General features: G+C 36.8%; 1 long non-coding RNA gene across 1 annotated transcript in view; it reads right to left on the bottom strand.

Annotated features, from left to right (window-relative positions):
• Positions 1–7,385: 7,385 nt before the first annotated feature.
• Positions 7,386–12,469, bottom strand: part of LOC132345803 (uncharacterized) — a 40,098-nt gene continuing 35,014 nt past the window's right edge. The window contains exon 2 of the long non-coding RNA XR_009495370.1: positions 7,386–9,837. This is a non-coding gene — a long non-coding RNA (uncharacterized lncRNA). The remainder of the gene's footprint in view (positions 9,838–12,469) is intronic.

Raw genomic sequence — 12,469 nt, 5'->3', positions numbered from 1 at the left:
TGAGGCACAAATTAACACCGAGTGGAGAGCACTGTCAAGCGTTATACAATTATTCATTTTTATTATTAAGTTGATTTCGTTTCTTTGACAAATGCTCTAAAATATCAATTTTATCCAGTTAGGCACTAGATTTTTGAAATTGCAATCATGTATTGAGTTACCTACGGAGAAGGCAATGGCACCCCACTCCAGTACTCCTGCCTGGAAAAGCCCATGGATGGAGGAGCCTGGTAGGCTGCAGTCCATGGGGTCGCAGAGGGTCAGACACGACTGAGCGACTTCACTTTCACTTTTCACTTTCATGCATTGGAGAAGGAAATGACAACCCACTCCAGTGTTCTTGCCTGGAGAATCCCAGGGACGGGGGGAGCCTGGTGGGCTGCCGTCTATGGCATCGCACAGAGTCCGACACGACTGAAGCGACTTAGCAGTAGCAGCAGTAGCATTGAGTTACCTAATACTATCTTACTTACAGTAATGCGAAGTGTTGGCAAACTCTATTTCTGAACCTAGGAATTTAGAAACACATTACTTTTTTTTTTTTTTCTTATGGGGATAGTATCAAAATCTAGTGTTGATAGAGATTTTTCCCAATATCTTCATTTTAATATTTGGTAATCCTCCTGTCTCCCTTAGGATGTTCCTGCTTATAAACTGACACTGATGAGTAGTACTGAAATTGGGGAAAAGCATGGTTAGTTTTCTGGCAGCTTCATGCTGTCAATCCCATCAGTTAATCTCTTTTCTCACCTGCCAGCTTAATGTTGCACAATCCATTGAAAGCTCTGTGTAAGAGTCTCCCACCTACTTTTCTTGTTGTGAGGAAGCTCCCTGAGTTTCTCTGTCACCATACATTCATTAATCTGTTTGAAAGTAACATGACCCGCTGCATGGTTTCCCCCTTTATTAATGCAAATGTTCCAGACGGTATCTTTAAATGTCCAGAATTAAACATTTTCTGTCAGTATCAGAAGATGGAGCTCTGTTCAAAAAATGAGAATGCTACTACAACCCTCGCTTTAATTGCTGCATTATAATCTCCAGACCTGAAAAGCCCTGGAGACCCTGATACATAAAATGCCTTTCAGCTACACAGATGTGGAATTCATTACAAGTGTGTTGTAAGTTGGGAATATATCTTGAAGTCACTGAAAGAATATCAATGCCCTTGGGATATTTGATAATTTGAACTACTATTATTTAAAGTATAACAATGGTGATACAGTAAGAGAAAGCAAAAAAGTAAGAAAAAAATGTAATCACAATCACGAGGACACACGTTCATAAACACACCTTTAAGAAGGAAAATATAAATGCTGTCTCATGATATAATCATATAAAATAAGTAAGTCATTTATATATCAAACCTTAAGACACCTTTCTCCTCAAAAAACTTTTATCACGAACATAAAATAAGAACTATTGTTTCAAGGTCTCTATTTCTTATATTCATAGCTAAAATCAACGGCAAATGCACAGTTCAGTTCAGTTCAGTTGCTCAGTCATGTCTGACTCTTTGCGACCCCATGGGCTGCAGCACGCCAGGCCTCCCTGACCATCACCAGCTCCCAGAGCTTGCTCAAACTCATGTCCATTGAGTCGGTGATGCCATCCAACCACCTCGTCCTCTGTCGTCCCTTTCTCCTCCTGCCTTCAATGTTTCCCAGCATCAGGGTCTTTTCCACTGAGTCAGGTCTTCGCATCAGGTGGCCAAAGTACTGGAGCTTCAGCTTCAGCATCAGTCCTTCCAATGAATATTCAGGACTGATTTATTCATTGGCAAGTGCACAACTCGCAACAATCAATAGATTATAGGAGAAAGTTCACACATTTCAACAGTAACAATAGTACAGCAAGTGGTATGGTTTTCTCATCCCACTGAACTACTCAGAAAATAATTTCTAAGGCCAATGCATAGGCACTCTGAATTAGAAGATTTTTTTTTTTCTTTCTCTTTTTTTCCGTTAGTCACATGTCAAATACGTGTCCTCTAAATTAACTGCGTGGGTCAGGATTAAAGAAAGAAGAAGGAGCACAGTCCATTTCAGTGAGCATATTAATTGGCCTCTGTGCATTATTTTTTCTTTGATGACTTAATTTAAAACCATTTTTGCCGAGAAATCTTCTGAAAGGGAACATGCAATTTTCAAAGAAAAGTTGTGAGACAAGCTGATCAAAGTGCCCATCAGCTAGAATAACATTTAACTGTGGGTGACCTGAAAATCCTCATAATGAAGCTTAATCACATAAAACGGAAAAACAAAACGAACAGCAAGAATGAGCATGGGAGACAGCCCTATGCTGCCAATCAAGCAGTGCTTCACCAGTTCAGAGAGAAGACACCGGTCAGTGTGCTGATGTGATATCCAACTCAGTCCTAGGATTGACCTCCTTATCTCCTGCAGAGAAGAAGTTTGAGAACAAAGTATCACCACTGAAACAAGAGTAGAAAAGGTATCATCAAGATTTCCTTCATACTTACGTTTGTGTTGATATTCAAGGGCACAAAAATAAAACACATTACACTGAGTATGATTTATAAGTAGCAAGTGCCAAAAACACACACCATCATTTAAAACGCACAAAACTGGTTATCACACTCATTTAGCTTCACACTACACTATTTCAAAGAGTTATTTTATGATATTCACAATTGCAAGACTTTATTCTAGGTGTTCTGCCCTTTGCTTTGTGTTTCTATACAAGCAGTTTAAAATTAAAGTCATTCTTTATAGAAAATTATTTTGTTTTCTTCTAAATAATACATCCAAGTGGAAATTCCCGTCACAATCATGAAAAAAAATAATGCATCCACCAAGAGAGACCTCTACACTCAGCAAAAGAAAGAATATCTTAGTGTGTTCCCTTTGGTATGTCCTGTATCTACTTGGAAGGCATTAAATGGCTTCTTTGAAAAAAGTCTATTGGCTTTTCTGTGTCTCAGTTGCAGAATATTGATAGGAAAAACAGACACAATACATCTTCTTACTCAATATGTCCTACATAATGGATTAGGCAGAAATCACACAGATGCTGTCTGTATGTCCCTACTTCTTTACTCAGTCAGAACATCTTAAGTCTTTTTATAAACCAAATGTATATCTTACATACTATTTGATTTCTATACAAACAATATCATATGGGCAAGTTGACTTCTGTCTAAAAGTTATATTTAAAAAAATAAATAAATAAAAAGATTTTGAACCTCTTCCATAGACTCGAATCCATAGGAATCGAGTGGCTTGTTCAGCCTCCTGAGCGGTGACAGGTTTTCCATCAGGCATTGCTCTGAAAACTGAAGGAGATCATATTAGCACCCTGACTCAAGTGACATAGTCCAGCAGAGAGTCAGTCCCATCACTGATAGGAGATTCAGTGAGCATAGACTGTGATTAAATGTTTCTTACTGTATAACAACCATAATACAATAAAGTTTAAAAAGAGACATACAGTTTTAAGTAGTGCTGTGGTGATTGAAAGTTTCAAATTAAAATGGATTTATGATAACTGGGTTGCTAATATAGGCAAAATGATCCTCTCAATATTGTTTAATAAACCTTGTTAAATCAAAAAGTGTTGTAGGATAGGACTTGTCTTAAATAAAGTTGAAGTAATAATTTGGGATTTCCATGCATTTGCAAAAACTATTTGATTTTTTAATAGAATCCAAGAAAATATGATCAAAAGATATAATGTTTAAATGCCCACTCATAACAAGGAAGCGTTATTCCTATTCTTAAAGGTAAAAAGAATAAAATCAAAGAAACACGTATTGATTTGAGGCATCCTTTGGGGGAAAAAAGTGGTCTTCTTGTATGTGGCTGTGAGGTAGAGAGGTGAAGTTTCCAAGCCATGGTGACTTTTTTTAAAGCTGATTTCCTCCTTTATGAAAGAGCCTGTTTCACATTTTATGCTCACAGACTAGAGAAAGCAGGCTTGTGGTAAAGCCATAGAGTGGGAAGTAGTTTACATTCTGTGCTTATGTGGGAATAACAAATCAAAACCAGACACATGTTTGGTTTCAAAAGTATGGTTTTGTTATAGAAGATTTACTTAACGTTTGAAATACTGAAGTGCTATTAGCCTGGGGTTTGGATAGGAATAGAGAAAAGTTAACAGGTTGTATTTTTGCCAAAGTATTGATTTACATTCCACTGAAAGCCTCTTACTTGTTTTATATATTTTTTTCTGTATTCATAGAAACAGAAATCTGTGCTCAGTATAAATATCAAGTTATAGGACAAATGATTAATATAGGGTGTTAAAAGTCTGAATTTCTAAAAGAAGTTGAATTTACTTCAGTTCTGAGATGAAGACACTTCTAAAATATAGGTTCATTCTAGTCATAATTAAAATTAGCTACATCTAGCTTAAAAGTTCATCCATATCCTTTAGACCAACTATTTGACTGTTTGGATCCACATAATCTCAGAACCAATGTTACTGGTTACAAAGTAAAGCCAAACTGAAGAATAACATTATTTGCTTTTGTTTAAAAATAGCAAAAAGTAGCAAGTAAGGCACAATTCATAGAAAATTTTCCCTTCTGTCCCCGATGCTAATACCTGCATTATAGATAAGAATTAGTAAACTGCTTCTCTCTTTTTGCTTAATATTTTATCTTAGTAAGAAACGATTTCCTAAACCAATTAAGTATAGCAATAATTTTTGGATTGATAAGACAAATTTACTATCTGTCCTTTTTGGTGTAAATCCTTCATTATGCCCAATTTTTCGCATATGATAAGCATTTAAGAATCACTTCTCCTATACCAGTCACCGGATTGTGTAAGGTGAAATGTGTTGAATATGTTTGTTGTATCTTGATTCAGTGAGAAAGGTCACAGTCACATTTTCCCCCTTGTATGAACAATTCCCTGAAGTGCACCAGCTTGGGCCCATATCATTGAGTTGAAAATCTAATTTGGAAATGGTTCTTGTTGATCTCCCATTTACTGTGTTTCTCCAACACATTCATCCATCAGGACTGACTCCTTGTTGTATAACTATTTCCCTTTATATGGATGTTTACAGGGAAGTCACCAGATCTGTTCTTTCAATGCTTTATCACCTAGTTTTGAATACCGATGTGACTCGAAGTCTTCTAATTTGCAATTCATCTTTTACCGTCATCGGGCAATACTAATATATTTGACCTAAAGATAACTGAAACATATTGAGTTTTCATTCAACAAATCTTTAAAAGCAAGAGCTATTTTAATCATGTCCTGAGAAACAGGCTTCCCTGGTGGCTCAGAGGTAAAGAATCCACCTGCCAATGCAGGAGACATGGGTTCCATCCCCATATGTCGCAGGACAACTCAGCCCGTGGGACCACAACTCCTGAACCTGTGCTCTAGAACCCGGGAGCTGCAACCAGTGAATCCATGTGCCGCAGCTACTGAAGCCTGCATGCCCCGGAGCCTGTGCTCTGCAACCAAAGAATCATCACAATGAGAAGCTGGAGCACCGTGACTAGAGAGTAACTCCACTGGGCATAACTAGGGAAAAGCCATGCAGCAGCATAGACTGGAACTGCCAAAATTAAAATAAATTAAAAAAAATGTTGTTGAAAAAAAAAAGAAAAACAACAAAACACATTAAAAAATTAAAAGTCATAATGTACTAAGAAAGGAAAAGAGAACTAGTTAGACATCAAAGTTTTGTGGGAATCAAAATAGTTTAGAATATTAAAAACATTTGGAAATATAAAGTCTTTCTTGTATACACAGGTATAATGTAGCAGAAACTAAGACAATTCTTAGAGGGTCTTCTCATGCAAAAATCATACAGAGTGAGTTACAGTTAATGAGAGGGAAATATCCTGGGTTTGTTCTCTCAATTCCAAAAAATAGTGTTCTTATGAAAACTTTTAAGGAAATCATTGGCTAGTAAAACAGTTTGGGTAGTAAAACATCTGAAATAGTTAATCTTAATTCAAATATTTCATCAGAAAAAACACTCTTCAGTCATAGAGGTCTATATTTTATCTACTAATTTAAACTCTAAAATGCCCTCAAATGGGATATTGTTGGAATATAAAGAATCTTTTATAATATGTTTTCATTTTTCATTCCGTACGTCTCCTTACTCCTTTATGGTAGATTTTGTAATCTTGCTGCAAACTTAAAAAAAATAATAAAACTATTTCTTGTTTATGGAAAGTTTCAACAAAAATTTGAAAATGGTGATATAAGTTAGAGCCTCATCTGTTCTTTATAAAAATTTTGATGTGATGCTTGATAGAGCTGCTGCTATTAACTTTCTTAAGAATTTCCTGTGAAACTTCACATGAAGCACTATTTGTCCGGGTACAGTGTTGGCTTTGAACACATACTGTAATTTTAAAAAATAGATGCTACGGCCTGAATGTTTTCCTCCCCCTTCCCCCAAGTTCACATGTTGAAACCTAATGCCCAAGGTGGTGGTGTTAGGAGCTGGAACCTCCAGAGTATGATTAGGGCTGAGGGGCTGACCCTCATAGATGAGATTAATGCTTTGAGGAAAGAGCCACAAGACAGTCCCTTGCCCCTTCTACAATAACAGCACGAATCAGCAGTCTGCAAGCCACAGGGCGCCTTCACCCAAACACTGGTCTCTAGATCTTAAATTCCAGCCACCAGAATGACGAAAAATAAATGTCTATTATTTACGAGCCACCCGGTCTGTGGCTTTTTCTGTTGTTGTCACTGTTATAGTGACTGAATGACAACAACACAGTATTCAAAACGTCCGAGGACAACGAACCAGATGTATATCATTTCAAAAGGTAAAAATGTAGTTTCGTGGAATTGAAGATTAACAAGTTGACTCATGCAAAGTGGACTTTATTAACTTCATGAACTATTTAGATATTTTATACAATGTATATCTAAGATGGTTACATACTTTTCCAAAGGGTTTAAACCCAGAATGTATGTCTCAAATTATTTTACCGTTTCTTAAATACTTAACAAAACAGGTGGGCTTTGAAATTCTTATATTTGTAGAGTGGATCTAGTCTAAGTGGATGTGTTAGTCGCTCAGTTGTATCCCACTCTTTGTGATCCCAGGGACTTGGGCCCGCCAGACTCTTCTATCCACGGCATTTCCCAGGCAAGAATACTGGAGTGGGTTGCCAGTCCCTTCTCCAGGGAATCGAACCCAGTCTCCTGCACTGCAAGTTGATTCTTTACCATCTGAGCCACCAGGGAAGCCAGGGGTCTAGTCTAAACTTTTACTTAACAATCACTTGGTTTGTTGAATAGTTTGGCTTTCTGGAGATAGATGGCAGTCTCTTAAGAGTGGCAGTTTATGCCATCTAGGTTTATGTGAAAGGATAAATTTACAGTATGCTTTTTCAGATTTCATAGGAGATGGCACATATGATAGGAAAGATGGTGCAATTATTCTAAAAATATCAACTTTATTTAATTTTTCATGGAATACTTTTCAGTTCAGTTCAGTTCAATCTCTCAGTCATGTTCAACCCTTTGCAACCCCATGGACTGCAGCACACCAGGCCTCCCTGTCCATCACCACCTCCCGGACTTTACTCAAACTCATGTCTGTTGAGTCGGTGATGCCATCCAACCATCTCATCCTCTGTCGTCCCCTTCTCCTCCCACCTTCAATCTTTCCCAGCATCAGGGTCTTTTCCAATGAGTCAGGTCTTCGCATCAGGTGGCCAAAGTATTGGAGTTTCAGCTTCAACATCAGTCCTTCCAATGAACATCCAGGACTGATTTCCTTTAGGATGGACTTGTTGGATCTCCTTGCAGTCCAAGGGACTCTCAAGAGTCTTCTCCAACACCACAGTTCAAAAGCATCAATTCTTCAGCACTCAGTTTTCTTTGGGGAATACTTTTATTATCATGAATACCTAAATCTTGCTGCTATATCTACACAATACTGGATTTCTCTGTAGTTTTAAATGAGTGAAGTGACAGTTTGGTGTTTTGTTTGTTAGTTTTACAATAAGCACTAGAAAGGCAAAAGTAGCGGTAGCTTATTTTCTGATACAAAATTAAGAAGTACAAATAAATGTACATGTAAATCCTTAGGATAGTTTGTGCATTATAGTGATTGATATTGTACATATAATCAAGTTGACCTCTGGCTATAGGGGAAGCATCATTCAGATTTTAACTTATCCTTGTTTTTTCTAAACTCTGAATATTAAGCAATGCCAAGAAATAAGATAATAAACCTTATTATTATTTTAATATATATCTTTTAAGAAGACAAGGGTAAAAAGGCTTGAGAAATTAACAACAGAGGAGAAAGTTTTCAAGTTGACCTCTGGCTATAGGGGAAGCATCATTCAGATTTTAACTTATCCTTGTTTTTTCTAAACTCTGAATATTAAGCAATGCCAAGAAATAAGATAATAAACCTTATTATTATTTTAATATATATCTTTTAAGAAGACAAGGGTAAAAAGGCTTGAGAAATTAACAACAGAGGAGAAAGTTTCGTCAGCTATAACCCAAGTTTTAATTAAAACCATGATTGATGGCAAGTGCCATCTTGCAATGTGACCTCTAGAAAGATCTACAGCTGTTGACTCAATTGAGAAGACGGTCTCTACTCTTTTCAAAGTAAAACACCAAGTATATAAATCATGTTTAGAATTATTAATCACATGAATATTACGTTAATAATTTAGAAATCTGAAGACAGGCAAAAATGTAGTCCTGAAAAATGAAGGAGCTTTGGGGACGCCTTATTTGGTAAGCCACCATTTCCAGATTATTAAACTAATCATTTAAAAAGAACTTTTCAGTGCATTAATCCCATTTAAATTTAAGACAAACACTGAATAGAGATGAAGCTCTATTAGTCGCACAATGTGAATCAAATGGGACTACCGACAGGGCTGGAGAGAAGATACTACAAGTTCAGAAGACATCATTAGCCAAGAAGCGTTTAGCTAGGAAGGTGTCTGAATTAGAGAATTCCTTACCCACCAAGAGTGGTTTTATATATACTCCCAGATGATTCAATCTTTAGAAGAAAGCAAGTGAATGGATGGGACTCACAAAAAGGAAGAAAAAAAGTAAGATGTTCATTATGTTTTGACATCGTTGATGAAGACCACGGGGCAGCTGTGCAGCTTTTCATTTTTTTTTTTTTAAGGGATTTAAACAAGGGTCTAGAAAAGCCAGCAGAACCAAGGTCAAACACCCTCTGTCTAGAACTCCCCGATATGAGGCCATTAATGCAAAACGGAAAAGAACTCTAATTCCAAGAAGAAAATTAAAAGACAAAGAATGTTGTGGCAAAAATGTGTTTTCAATAAAAGCTAAAAGCATGTGCATTAAATAGTTTGAAGAAGAGACATTTTTAGTGTCCATCTTTAAGCAAAGGAAATTCTGCTATTTAGACATCACTATGTGTTTTCAGGAAGCGGAGCAAAAGGCAACAAGCTTAAAGAGCATTGAGTGGGATTTACTATAAAAAAGATGAGATTTCCTGCACTAGGAGTTGTTAAATCCAGGAATAAGAGACAGAAGGAAGCTGTACTTTCTTTTGAAGGGGTAGAGAATTAAGGTAGCTTCTCATCTGTCAGGAAAGTTTAAGACAGGGTGAATGGATTAGGTGACCTTTCAAAATTACTTCCATCCCAGGGTTTATGATGTCAGTATAAACCAGCAGCCCCAGCTGGAAACCTGGCCAGGGACCCCCCGGCTCCTGCACGCGTTTGTGCTTTCGCTGAAAGCTCAGCCAGGTAACGTGCTAGAGAAACTGACGGTCACTAGCGCAAGCTTGGAGTCAGAGAGCTTGGGTTCTAAAACTGCTGAGTTTCAGCGTCTTCAGTCACGAAAGGTGGGTAACTGTCGTACTTGCTTCATTAGCCTGTTGAAAGAGTGAGATGGTGAATGAACATAAAGCGGACAGTATGAAGTGGGAACAATAAATATCCATGTTCTCATTAGACCCTATTCTGCCACTGCAGCAACCATTGCGGTACAAAATAATGTGAACGTTCTGCCTTTCTTTCTTGTCTATTTTCCCTTATATCGTCTATTCCTCCCTGCTTCTCTCAAGAGGAAAGTTCTGTGTCTATCAAGAAAAAAATGAACAACGAAATTTCACCAGGCAATACAGACTGCTGCTACATGAGAGGTAGATAAAGTAAACAGCTAAACGAACACTAAAATATTCGAAAATTCCCAAATATTAGTAAGCTATGCTTTCTGGAGTGAAATTTGATGCATCTGTTAAAATACTTTGTAAAGGTTTCTATTATTAGAAAAAAAGTTTTTGTTTTGTTTTATAAAATACAGCTTTTATGCTTCCTCCTGTCTTTATAGTGTTCTCCAAAAGGTATCAGCTATTAGTCCCAATCATTCTTCTAGGAAGGAACTGGCCCTTACCCTTTATTTTTGACATGAATATAGACTTGGCTTGTAAGTATACATATTTAATAATTTTTAAATGTTTAGTATACACATTTAATAATTTTTAAATGTTTACAAGTGTATCTATTCATACATATATAAATATCATTTGCAGTGGCTATGAAAGTTGTTAGTGGTGAAATAACCATAAATCTGAACTTACTTCTATTGTATCAGGCTTTTACTATAGCTTAGTACAAAAACCAAACCTTCATTTTCTTCCTCATTTTTCTTTGGGATGAAATCTTTGTGAACCAGTAATATGTTATTAAACTAATCAACAAAATACATGAATATATACATAAAATTATGTATACAAATTATATAGATACTGTTTTTAAAGTTGCATATATGATGGCTTAGATGGCAGAGAATCTACCTGCAATGCAAGAAACCTGGGTTTGATCCCTGAGTCAGGAAGATCCCCTGAAGAAGGGAATGGATACCAGCTCCAGTATCCTTGCCTGGAGAATTCCAAGGACAGAGGAGCCTGGTGGGCTACAGTCCATGGGATTGCAGGGTCAGACTCGACTGAGTGACTAACACTTAACAAATACGTTTGTATTTGGCAATTGTTCTGAATAAACTCATGCGATTCCTGTTTACATGTATATTTCTACCAAACAGGCAACATTTATTTATTTATTGCTCAGTATATAATCTCATAAAGAATACTTTCTTCTTTGCGTCTACTATTTTAAAAGTGAGCCAGTCATTTAAATATTTCTGTTTATTTTCTAATGATATTCAAATATCTCAAAAAATATTGTACTAATCATATTGATAAAATATGAATGATGATAAGAAAAAAAATCAGCAAGCAATACCCAAGGCCTGTCTTTTTTTTTTCAATTTGAATACAGTACTATTGAATTTATTCATTGCTTCCTTCATTCTAGGCACTGTGTTGGGGACACAAAGCCAAATATGATATATGCATTTTCACAGCATGCTGTACTGTTTTCCACATTTGATTATAGATAATTACATCTCTCCCCCCAAACTGTAAGCTGCTGCTGCTGCTGCTGCTGTCACTTCAGTAATGTCCGACTCTGTGCGACCCCATAGATGACAGCCCACCAGGATCCCCCGTCCCTGGGATTCTGCAGGCAAGAATACTGGAATGGGGTGCCATTGCCTTCTCCGAAACTGTAAGCTACTGAATGGCAAATGCTCTGTTAGCTTTTTGTCTTTGTATTTCTAGTGCCTGACAAACATTCAGCTTTTTGAGTGATGGAGTCAATGAATGGAACTAAGGGACTGAACTAAGAGTTTATCTCCAAGAGAACTGTTCTCTATTTTCATATTAGACACCAAAATAATGGGATAAAAATATTAAATTTCTTATTCACTATGGGAGTATCAGACACCTCATTTGAACATATGAGAGGAGGGCAGTTACCACTTGCTTAATATTCACTGACCAGCTAACTCTATGTCTTTTGGTATTAAGCAACTTTGGAACAATTATCACATCATGTAAGTTGCCCCTGAATTACTTTGCCCTTTCTAGGGTCTTGTGTGTTTCTTTGTTTATTGTATATAAACCCCAAGTAAACACTGATCAACCGCACGCACACATCACCCTTGTTCTTTAATAGAGACAGAGGTAATTCATCAAGTAAATCTTATAATGTCTCGCTTCTTGTTTATAAGTCCCCTGATTAACCATATCATTATTGCTGTTTTCATAAGGAGACCTAACATGGTGGAGAAAAGAAGACACATGAATACAGCTAACTGATAATAAAAGAACTGATGGAAAAAAAAAAAAAAAACACACAATTCTGTCAGTCACCTTAAGAAATGTCACCCCCAGGAAAATAAAATTGAGCGTATAGCATGAACCGCATATATCTGCTTACATCCCTTGGGCCAAAAAAAAAAAGTCTTATTTATGTCTTTCACGGCTCTGGCTTACTGATCTTCTCTGGACCTCTTGACTGTCAATATTTTTGTTTGGGGGGAATACTTTTTCTCTTTCCAAGCTGAAAGAAAAATACAAGCTTGTTTTCTCCTTCCCTCCAGGATGGAAAAGAAGAAAAACTGCACTTAAAAAGAAACTATTTTAAAAAGCGACTGCCGTA

Source organism: Bos taurus, chromosome 7 (genome assembly GCF_002263795.3).
Source record: "Bos taurus isolate L1 Dominette 01449 registration number 42190680 breed Hereford chromosome 7, ARS-UCD2.0, whole genome shotgun sequence".
NCBI lineage: Eukaryota > Metazoa > Chordata > Mammalia > Artiodactyla > Bovidae > Bos > Bos taurus.
The sequence above is the reverse complement of the archived record's forward strand: the minus strand, read 5'-3'. Positions and strand labels throughout refer to the sequence as shown.